Below are 8,626 nucleotides of genomic sequence, written 5' to 3'. Positions count from 1 at the left end.
GTAGGTGAGTTTGACTAAATCTTTAAAAGAAGGAATAAAATCTTTACTAGATTGATCAGGCCAGCATAAACTTCCTGATTAAATTCAGCAAGAATATACTTCCATGTAGTCTCATTCATGAGTATAAATGAAAATGTTTTAAACATTTGTATTTAATTAAATTTATAATTAAGACTTGACAGTTTTGAAAAGCTAACTACTACAGTGCAGAATAAAGGAAAATATGTAATGTCAATAAATGTAAAAAGCATTTTATTTTATATAGGTGTACAAATAATATCAGCTGGTGTTGCCGTACTGTTTTCACACTGTCAACTATAAGGCAAAAGGCATCACTGACTATGGTTTAATCATACGAAGTTCAGTTCAGAAGGATAATGCAGTTCTAAATTACCATGAGCTAAGGAAGAACAGGTCTTTTTAACTGTGCTCCATCTTTTGTCCTCTACTATAGACAAGCACAATGTAGCATCTGGTGGACTTTTTACAGCCTTTGAAGGCAAAACGTACACAAGAGTCTCTCAGCTTTGGCATTGTTGGCATTTGGACCAGATAGTTATTTGTATAGAGAACTATCTTGTGCATTGTAAGATTCTTTTAATATCTTTTTTATTAATTTATTCTTATTACATCTCAATGGTTATCCCATCCCTTGTATCCTCCCATTTCTCCCTCCCATTTTTTCCTTACTCCTCTATGACTGTGACTGAGGGAGACTTCCTCCCCCTTTATATGGAGGGTCCTAGAAACCTACAAGAAGAACATTATGATAGGCAGATTTGGGCCCAGGGGTCCCGCTCAAACTATGGCACCAGCCAAGGACAATACAGGCGGTAAACTTCAAACCCCTACCCAGATCTAGCCAATGGACAGGACATTCTCCACAGTTGAGTGGAGAGTGGGGTATGACTTTCACAGTACTCTGGTGCCTCATACTTGACCACGTCCCCTGGATGGGGAGACCTGGTGGCACTCAGAAAAAGGTTATCAGGCTACCAAGAAGAGACTTGATACCTTATGAGCACTGTAAGATCTTTAGCAACATCCCTGGCGTTTATCAGAATTAATGCCGTTAGCACTAATGGTATCCCCAAGAGCAAAGATCAAAAATGGTTCCAGACTTTTTCTAGTGTTCTTTACAGAACAAAACTAGCCATAGTTTGGAGCTAGTCTACATCACTTTTGAATTCTGCTATGACCTATATTTCCAAGTAAAGAGACTGCCAGGTCTTAAGCAGTCAAGGAAAATGTTTGAAAACCCAAGTTCATACAGCTCTTTCTTGAGCTATATCATATAGCCAACTGTTTTGGAGAGGTAAGTAGCAGGGAAGATAAAATGAATTATGAAAAATCCCATATAAAGATGCAATAAGGTTCTGGAACAAGGCTATATAATCTGGAAAAGTTACTGGAATGTTTTTAGACACACACAAAGGAATGCTTGGCACCCATGCATGGCAAACTGTACCTCGAAGTGTTCTCTGGAGCATTTCTTTCTAGGAGCACCTTAAAGTGATGAACAGCCAAGTGATGTGAGGTAGTTCAAAGGCCAAAAGCCAAACCTCTGGTTTGGGGCTCATATATATCTCCTCTCAGATTCCATATCAGGATGTTTATAAGCTGGCAGAAATCATGCCCCACAAGAGGCAGTTCCTCTTCTAGCAGACAAACATCACAAGCCCTCTCACAAATGTTTCCAGTGGACAAACTGTATGCCCTCACAAGTCTGTTCCACATGCCTTACGGGATCAAAACAAGAACATGCATTACATCTGCACATGATTTCCCAGGCCCCAGCTCTGCCTGCAGTTCCAGAGGCAGGCAGCAGGGACTGCCAACAGTGTAGCACACCAGTTCCTGAACCCCAGTTCTACCTCCAATTACAGAGGTAATAGCCACTAAAGACTACCAGGGACCTCCAATCCTGCCAATACCAGGGCCAACCGGGTACCTACAGGACAGCATAAGAACACACACAATAAAGACCCAGGATAATACAGCAACATCACAACCCAGCTGTACCACTACAGCAATACCTTAACACACATGAAGTATGAAGAAATGACCTTAAGTAGAATCATTAAAGAGGCCTTTAATGGGAAATGAACAAATCCCTTAAATACAGAAAAATACAAGCAAAGAGGATAGGAAAATGAATAAAACTGAGACCTGAAAAGAGAAACAATAAATGAAACACAAATTGAGGTAATCCTGCAGGTGAAAAACCTAGGAAAAAAGAGGAAGCACAGACTCAAGCATCACCAACAGACTACAAGAGAGGGAAAAGAAAACCCCAGGCATAGAAGATACAATAGAAGAAATTGATACATCAGTCAAAGAAAATGTTAAATCTAAAATGTTCCTAACACAAAACATCCAGGAAATTTGGGACACCATGAAAAGAACAAACCTAAGAATAATAGGAGTAGCAGAAGATTCCCAGCTCAAAGGCCCAGAAAATATCTACATTGAAACCATAGAAGAAATTTTCCCTAACCTAAAAAAAGAGATGCCAATAAACTATTATACCCAACAAAACATTCAATCACTATAGATGGAGAAAACAAGATATCCCATGACAAAACCAAATTTAAACTATCTTTCCATTAACCCAGCCGTACAGAGGATATTAGAAGGAAAACTCCAACAAAATGAGGGTAACTGCACCAATAAAACACAGGAAATAAATAATTTCACACCAGCAAAAAGCAAAAGGGAAGCACACACACTACCACCACCAATATCAGAATTACAGGAATCAACAAACACTGGTCATTAATACCCTATAAACATCAATGGACTCAATTCCATAATAAGATGACACAAGCTAACAGAATGGACACAAAAACAAGTTTCTCTTCCTGCTTTATACAAGAAAGATACCTCAACAACAAAGACACTCAAGGTGTCATGGAAATGAACACTCAAAGTAAAGGGATGGAAAAAATGTTTTCTAAGCCAGCAGACCCAAGAAACAAGCAGGAGTAACTATTCTAATATCTAATAAAATACACTTTCAACTGAAATTAATCAAAAGAGATGGGGAAGGACACTTCATACTCATCAAAGGAAAACTACATGAAGACAATGTCTCCATTCTGAACATCTATGTCCTAAATGTGAGGGCACCCACATTTGGAAAAAAACATCATTAAAGCACAAATCATACACTAATAGTGGGAGACATCAATACCCCACTCGCATCAAAGGACTGGTCATCAAGATAGGAACTAAACAGAGATAAGGAAACTAACTGATGTTCTGAGTCAAATGGACTTAACATATTTACAAAACATTTCAACTGAACATAAAAGAGTTAACCTTCTCAGCACTACACAGAACCTTCTCCAAACTTAATCATATACTCAGACACAAAGCAAGCCTTAGCAGATACAAGAAGATTGAAATAACCCCTTGTATTTTATCAGACCACCGTAGATTAAAGCTAGAACTCATCAACAACAGAAGGCTTACAAACTCATGGAAATGAACAACTCTCTACTCAATGACCTCTGTGTCAAGGATGAAATAGAAAAGAAAGACTAGAATTCAATGAAAATGAAGGCACAGCATACCAAAATTTATGGGACACAGTGAAAGCAGTGCTAAGAGGAAAGTTTATAGCACTAAGTGTCTTCATAAAGAAATTGGAGAGATCCCATACAGCAACTTAATAGCACAACTGAAAGCTCTAGAACAAAAAGAAGCAGACACACCCAAGAGGAGTAGATGGTAGGAAGCAATCAAACTCAGGGCTGAAATCAATAACTTAGAAATATAGAACAATACAAAGACTTGGCAAAACTAAAAGCTGGTTCTTTAAGAAAATCAACAAGATAGACAAACCCTTAACCAAACTAACTAAAAGGCAAAAAGATAATATTCAAATTAACAAAATCAGAGGTGAAAAGGGGACATTACAGACACTGAGGAAATCCACAGAATCATTAGGTCTTCAAAAGCTTATACTCACAAAACTGGAAACTATAAATGGAATCAGTGATTTTCTAGATAGATTCTACTTACCAAAGTTAAACTAAAATCAGGTCAACAATCTGTATAACTCCCAAGGAAATAGAAGCAGCCATTAAAAGTCTCCCAATTAAAAAAAAAAAAAAAAGCCCAAGGCCAATTGTTTTAGCTCAGAATTCTACCAGACTTTCAAAGAAGAGCTAATACCATACTCCTTAAACTATTTCACAAAATAGAAACTGAAGGAACATTGCCAAACTCATTCTATGAAGCTACAGTCACTTTGATACATAAACCACCCAAAGATTCAAACAAAGAAAAGTTCATACCAGTTCTTTTATGAACATTAAAGCAGAAATTCTCTCAAGCCACATCTGAGATTATACCAAAAGCATCATCTACCATAATCAAGTAGCCTTCATCCCAGGGAGCAGGAACCATTCAGCATAGGAAAATGTAATTGTCCATATAAAGAAACTGAATAAAGAAAAAAACCCATAATAATCTTATTAGATGATCCTTTGATAAGATCCAGCACCCTCTAATGCTAAAGGTCTAGAGAGATCAGGGATACAAGGTCCACATCTAAACATAATAAAGGCAATATACAGCAAGCCGATTGCCAGCATCAAATTAAATGGAGAGAAAGTTAAAGCAATTCCACTAAAATTAGGGACAGGACAAGCTGTCCATTCTCTCTGTATCTATTTCACATTATACTTGAACTTCTAGCTGGAGCAATAAAACAACTGAAGGAGACCAAGGGGATACAAAGTGGAAAGAAGTCAAAGTATCACTATTTGCAGATGATATGATAGTGTACATAAGTGACTACCAAAATCCTACCAGAGAATTCCTACAGCTCATAAATACCTTCAGTAAAGTGGCTGGATACAATATTAACTCAAAAAAAAATTAGTAGCCCTCCTGTATACAAATGATAAATGGGCTGAGAAAGAAATTAGGGGAATAACACCCTTCACAATAGCAACAAATAATATAAAATATCATGGTATAACTCTAACCAAGTAAGTAGAAGACCTGTATGACAAGAATTTCATGTCTCTGAAGAAAGAAATTAAAGAAGAAAGCAGAAGAAGAAATGATCGCCTATGCTCATGGATCAGTAGAATTAACATAGTAAAGATGGGCATTTCACCAAAAGCAACGTAAAAATTCAATGCAATTTCCCATCAGAACTCCAACATAATTTTTTACCAACCCTGGACAAGCAATTCTCAACTTCATATAGAAAAAACAAAAACAAAACAAAACAAACAAACAAACAAACAGGATAGAGAAAACAATCCTGTACAACAAAAGAACTTCTGGAGGTATTATCATCTGTGATTTCAAATTGTACTACAAAGTGATAGTAAAAAACAAACAGACAAACAAACAACAACAAAAAGGTTGGTATTGGCATAAAAACAGATAGGTTGATCAATGGAATGGAATTGAAGTCCCAGAAATAAACCCATATCCCTACAGACACTTGATTTTTTTTTTAAAAGAAGGCAAAAACATACAATGAAAAAAAGGAAACATGTTGAATAAATGGTGCTGATCTGACTGAATGTCTGCCTTCATGTTTATCACCCTGCACAAAACTGAAGTCCAAGTAGATCAAAGACCTCAACATAAAAGCAGAAACATTAAACCTATTATAAAAGAAAGTGGGAAAGAACCTTGAACTCATTGTCACAGAAAACAACTTCCTGAACAGAGCACCAACAGCTCAAGCTTTAAGATCAACAATTAATGAATGGGACCTCATGAAACTGAAAATCTTCTGTAAGGCCAAGGACACTGTCAATAGGACAAAATGACAGTCTATAGATTGGGAAAAGGTTTTCACCAGTCCTACATCTGACAGAGAGCTAATGTCCAACAAACAAACAAACAAACAAAAACAAAACAAAAAACCTCAAGAAATTATTAAACACCAAGAAACCAAATAATCCAATTTTTAAAATGAGGTACAGAGCTAACAAAATTCTCAACAGAGGAATGACTGAGAAGCACTTAAAGAAGTTCCCAACATCTTTAATCATCAGAGAAATGCACATTAAAATGACTCTGAAATTCTTTCTTACACTTGTCATAATTGCTAAGATCAAAAACTTAAGTGACAGCACATGCTGACGAGGATGTGGAGAAAAGGGGAACACTACTCCGTTGCTGGTGAGAGTGCAAACTTGTACAACCACTTTAGAAGCCAATCTGGTACTTTCTCAGAAAATTGAGAATAGTGCTATCTCAAGACCTAGTTATACCACTCCTGGGCATATACCCAAAGTGTGCTCCACCATACACAAGGACATGTTTATAGCAGCTTTATTTATAATAGCCAGAAACTTTAACCAACCCAGATGTCCCTCAACTGAAGAATAGATAAAGAAACTGGGGTACATTTACACAATGTAATACTACTCAACTATTAAAAACAAGGAAATCTTGAAATTTGTAGGCAAATGGTGAGCGAAGTAACCCAGACACACATGGTATATACTCACTGATAAGTGGATATTAGCCATATAATACAGGATAACCATACTACAATTCACAGACCCTAATCTAAGTAACGAAGAGTGCCTAAGGGAGGATTCTTGACTCTCGCTCAGAAGGGGAAATAGAATAGACAGCCGAAGTGGATGACTCTAACTAAGACTACTAGTAGTGTGGGTCATGGAGATAGAAAAGGCCATGTAGTCAGACAGGACTTCTAGTGGAGGGAGGGAAACACAAAACCACCCACAGAAACTTCGACCCAAAGTTTACCCTGCCTACAAGATATGCAGAGATAAAGTTAGAGCAGATTGAAGGAATGTGCAGCCAATCCCAGGCCCAATCTGAGACCCGCCCCATGGGAAAGAGCCAATCCCTGACACTGTTAACAATACTCGGCAGTGCTTGTAGATAGGAGCCTAGCATAGTTGTCCTCTGAGACGCTCCACTCAGTAACAGATCAAAACAGATGCTGAGACTCACAGCCAAACATAAGGTGGAGTGTGGGGGAGCCTTGTGGAAAAGTGGGGGTGGGGAGAGAATAGAAGGACCCAAAGGGGACAAGATATCCACAAAAAGACCTACAGATTCAACTAACCAGGGGCGGTGGGGCATACGGAGACTGAAGCACCAATCAAGGACCATGCATGGACTGGACCTAGACCCTCTACACATATGAAGCCAATGGGCAGCTTGGTCTCCATATGGGTCCCCTAGTAAGGGGAGCAGGTGTTACTTCTGGCGTGAACTCTGTTGCCTGCTTCCTGATCACTTCCCTCTGGTGGTACTGCCTGATTAAGTCTCTGTCTTGATGTGACTTGACATACCAGGGTGGGGAGGTGGTGGTGGGAGTAGGGAAGGGAGGATAAGAGGAAGAGAGAGGGAGGGTCAAACTGGAAGGAAAGGAGGGAGGGGCTATGGTTGGGATGTAAAGTGCATAATAAGTAAATTAAGTTTTTTACAATAGAGTTGGAAGCTATATATATGTTGACAATGTGACTCTCACTTAAAAAGGCTAATCTATAGCGTTAGATTTATTCACCTACTCTGAATTTCCGATCTTCTGTTAAGACCAAATTTTGTATATCTGGGCCTGAGGTTCCCCCCGCCCCCAGGAAATATGACTTCCTACACACATGCTTAGGTTATAAAAATAGGTTATTAATATGTATCTATTATCTCATTCATCAGAATGAGGCACAAAAAGAAGTTCTGGAATGACAGTACAAATTCATATGGAAACCTAAAGGAAAACAGAAAGCTTTTCTTGATTTGCACAGGGCTTTTGGTTTTAGCATTGTAAGTCTTGCAACCCAAGAAGCTCTTCAATCCATAGAAAACCAGAACAGTGGGTCATTCTAATGGGCAAATATTCAAACTGGAGGAGAGAAGGGTAGGCCTCAGGTGTGGAACCTGACCTGAGTTGAGCAAACCAAAGCCGGCGGTAAACATGAAAACATTTGTGACACCTGCGTTGAGAGCGTTGTGTGTTGTGTGCTGACCAAGTAGGGTACAACAAAGGACACAGCCATGGGACTGGGATTCACGACGACGATTCAAGTACCTTCAGAGTATTATTGAGGCTAGGCTAGGCTCCAAGAATAAATTATAGAGCAAGAAATGAAGGAAACAAACCACACAGTTGAGACGCTGGAATGAGAGCAACAGCTACACATGGGGCTTGTAGAAACTAGAAAATTCGGGTCAGAACGACTCTTAAACTTGTCTGATTTGGAACCTCTGCGCATTCACTATGTGAGTCTTTAGCTTGCCCATCCTCCAGTTGAGGGCAACACTGAACATGCTGGAGAAGTTAGACATCTCAAAAGTTAGCATCCCAGCACCTCAGCCCCCAGCCAATGATACACAGTCACCCTGAAAACCCCTTCCGGCTCCCCAAGGTTCATATGGCACTTGTTCACCCGGAATAAAGTGCGCGAGCTGTCTTACTGAATATCGTCTGAGAGCTGTTTGATTTGCTATCGCCTAAGATGTAACACTAAGACCCTCAGAGAAGCCCTCAGCCCCAGCACTCCGCGTCAGACCGGGATCCTACAGTCCCGCCTTGTTTCTGCTCCACTGCATGCTTCCCAGCTCGGTGTTGCCTAGACACTCGGAACGAAGAAGTGGGAGCTCAGGACCACCA

This window comes from Acomys minous (genome assembly GCF_964271855.1).
Source record: "Acomys minous genome assembly, chromosome: 8".
NCBI lineage: Eukaryota > Metazoa > Chordata > Mammalia > Rodentia > Muridae > Acomys > Acomys minous.
Note: the sequence above shows the minus strand (reverse complement) of the source record.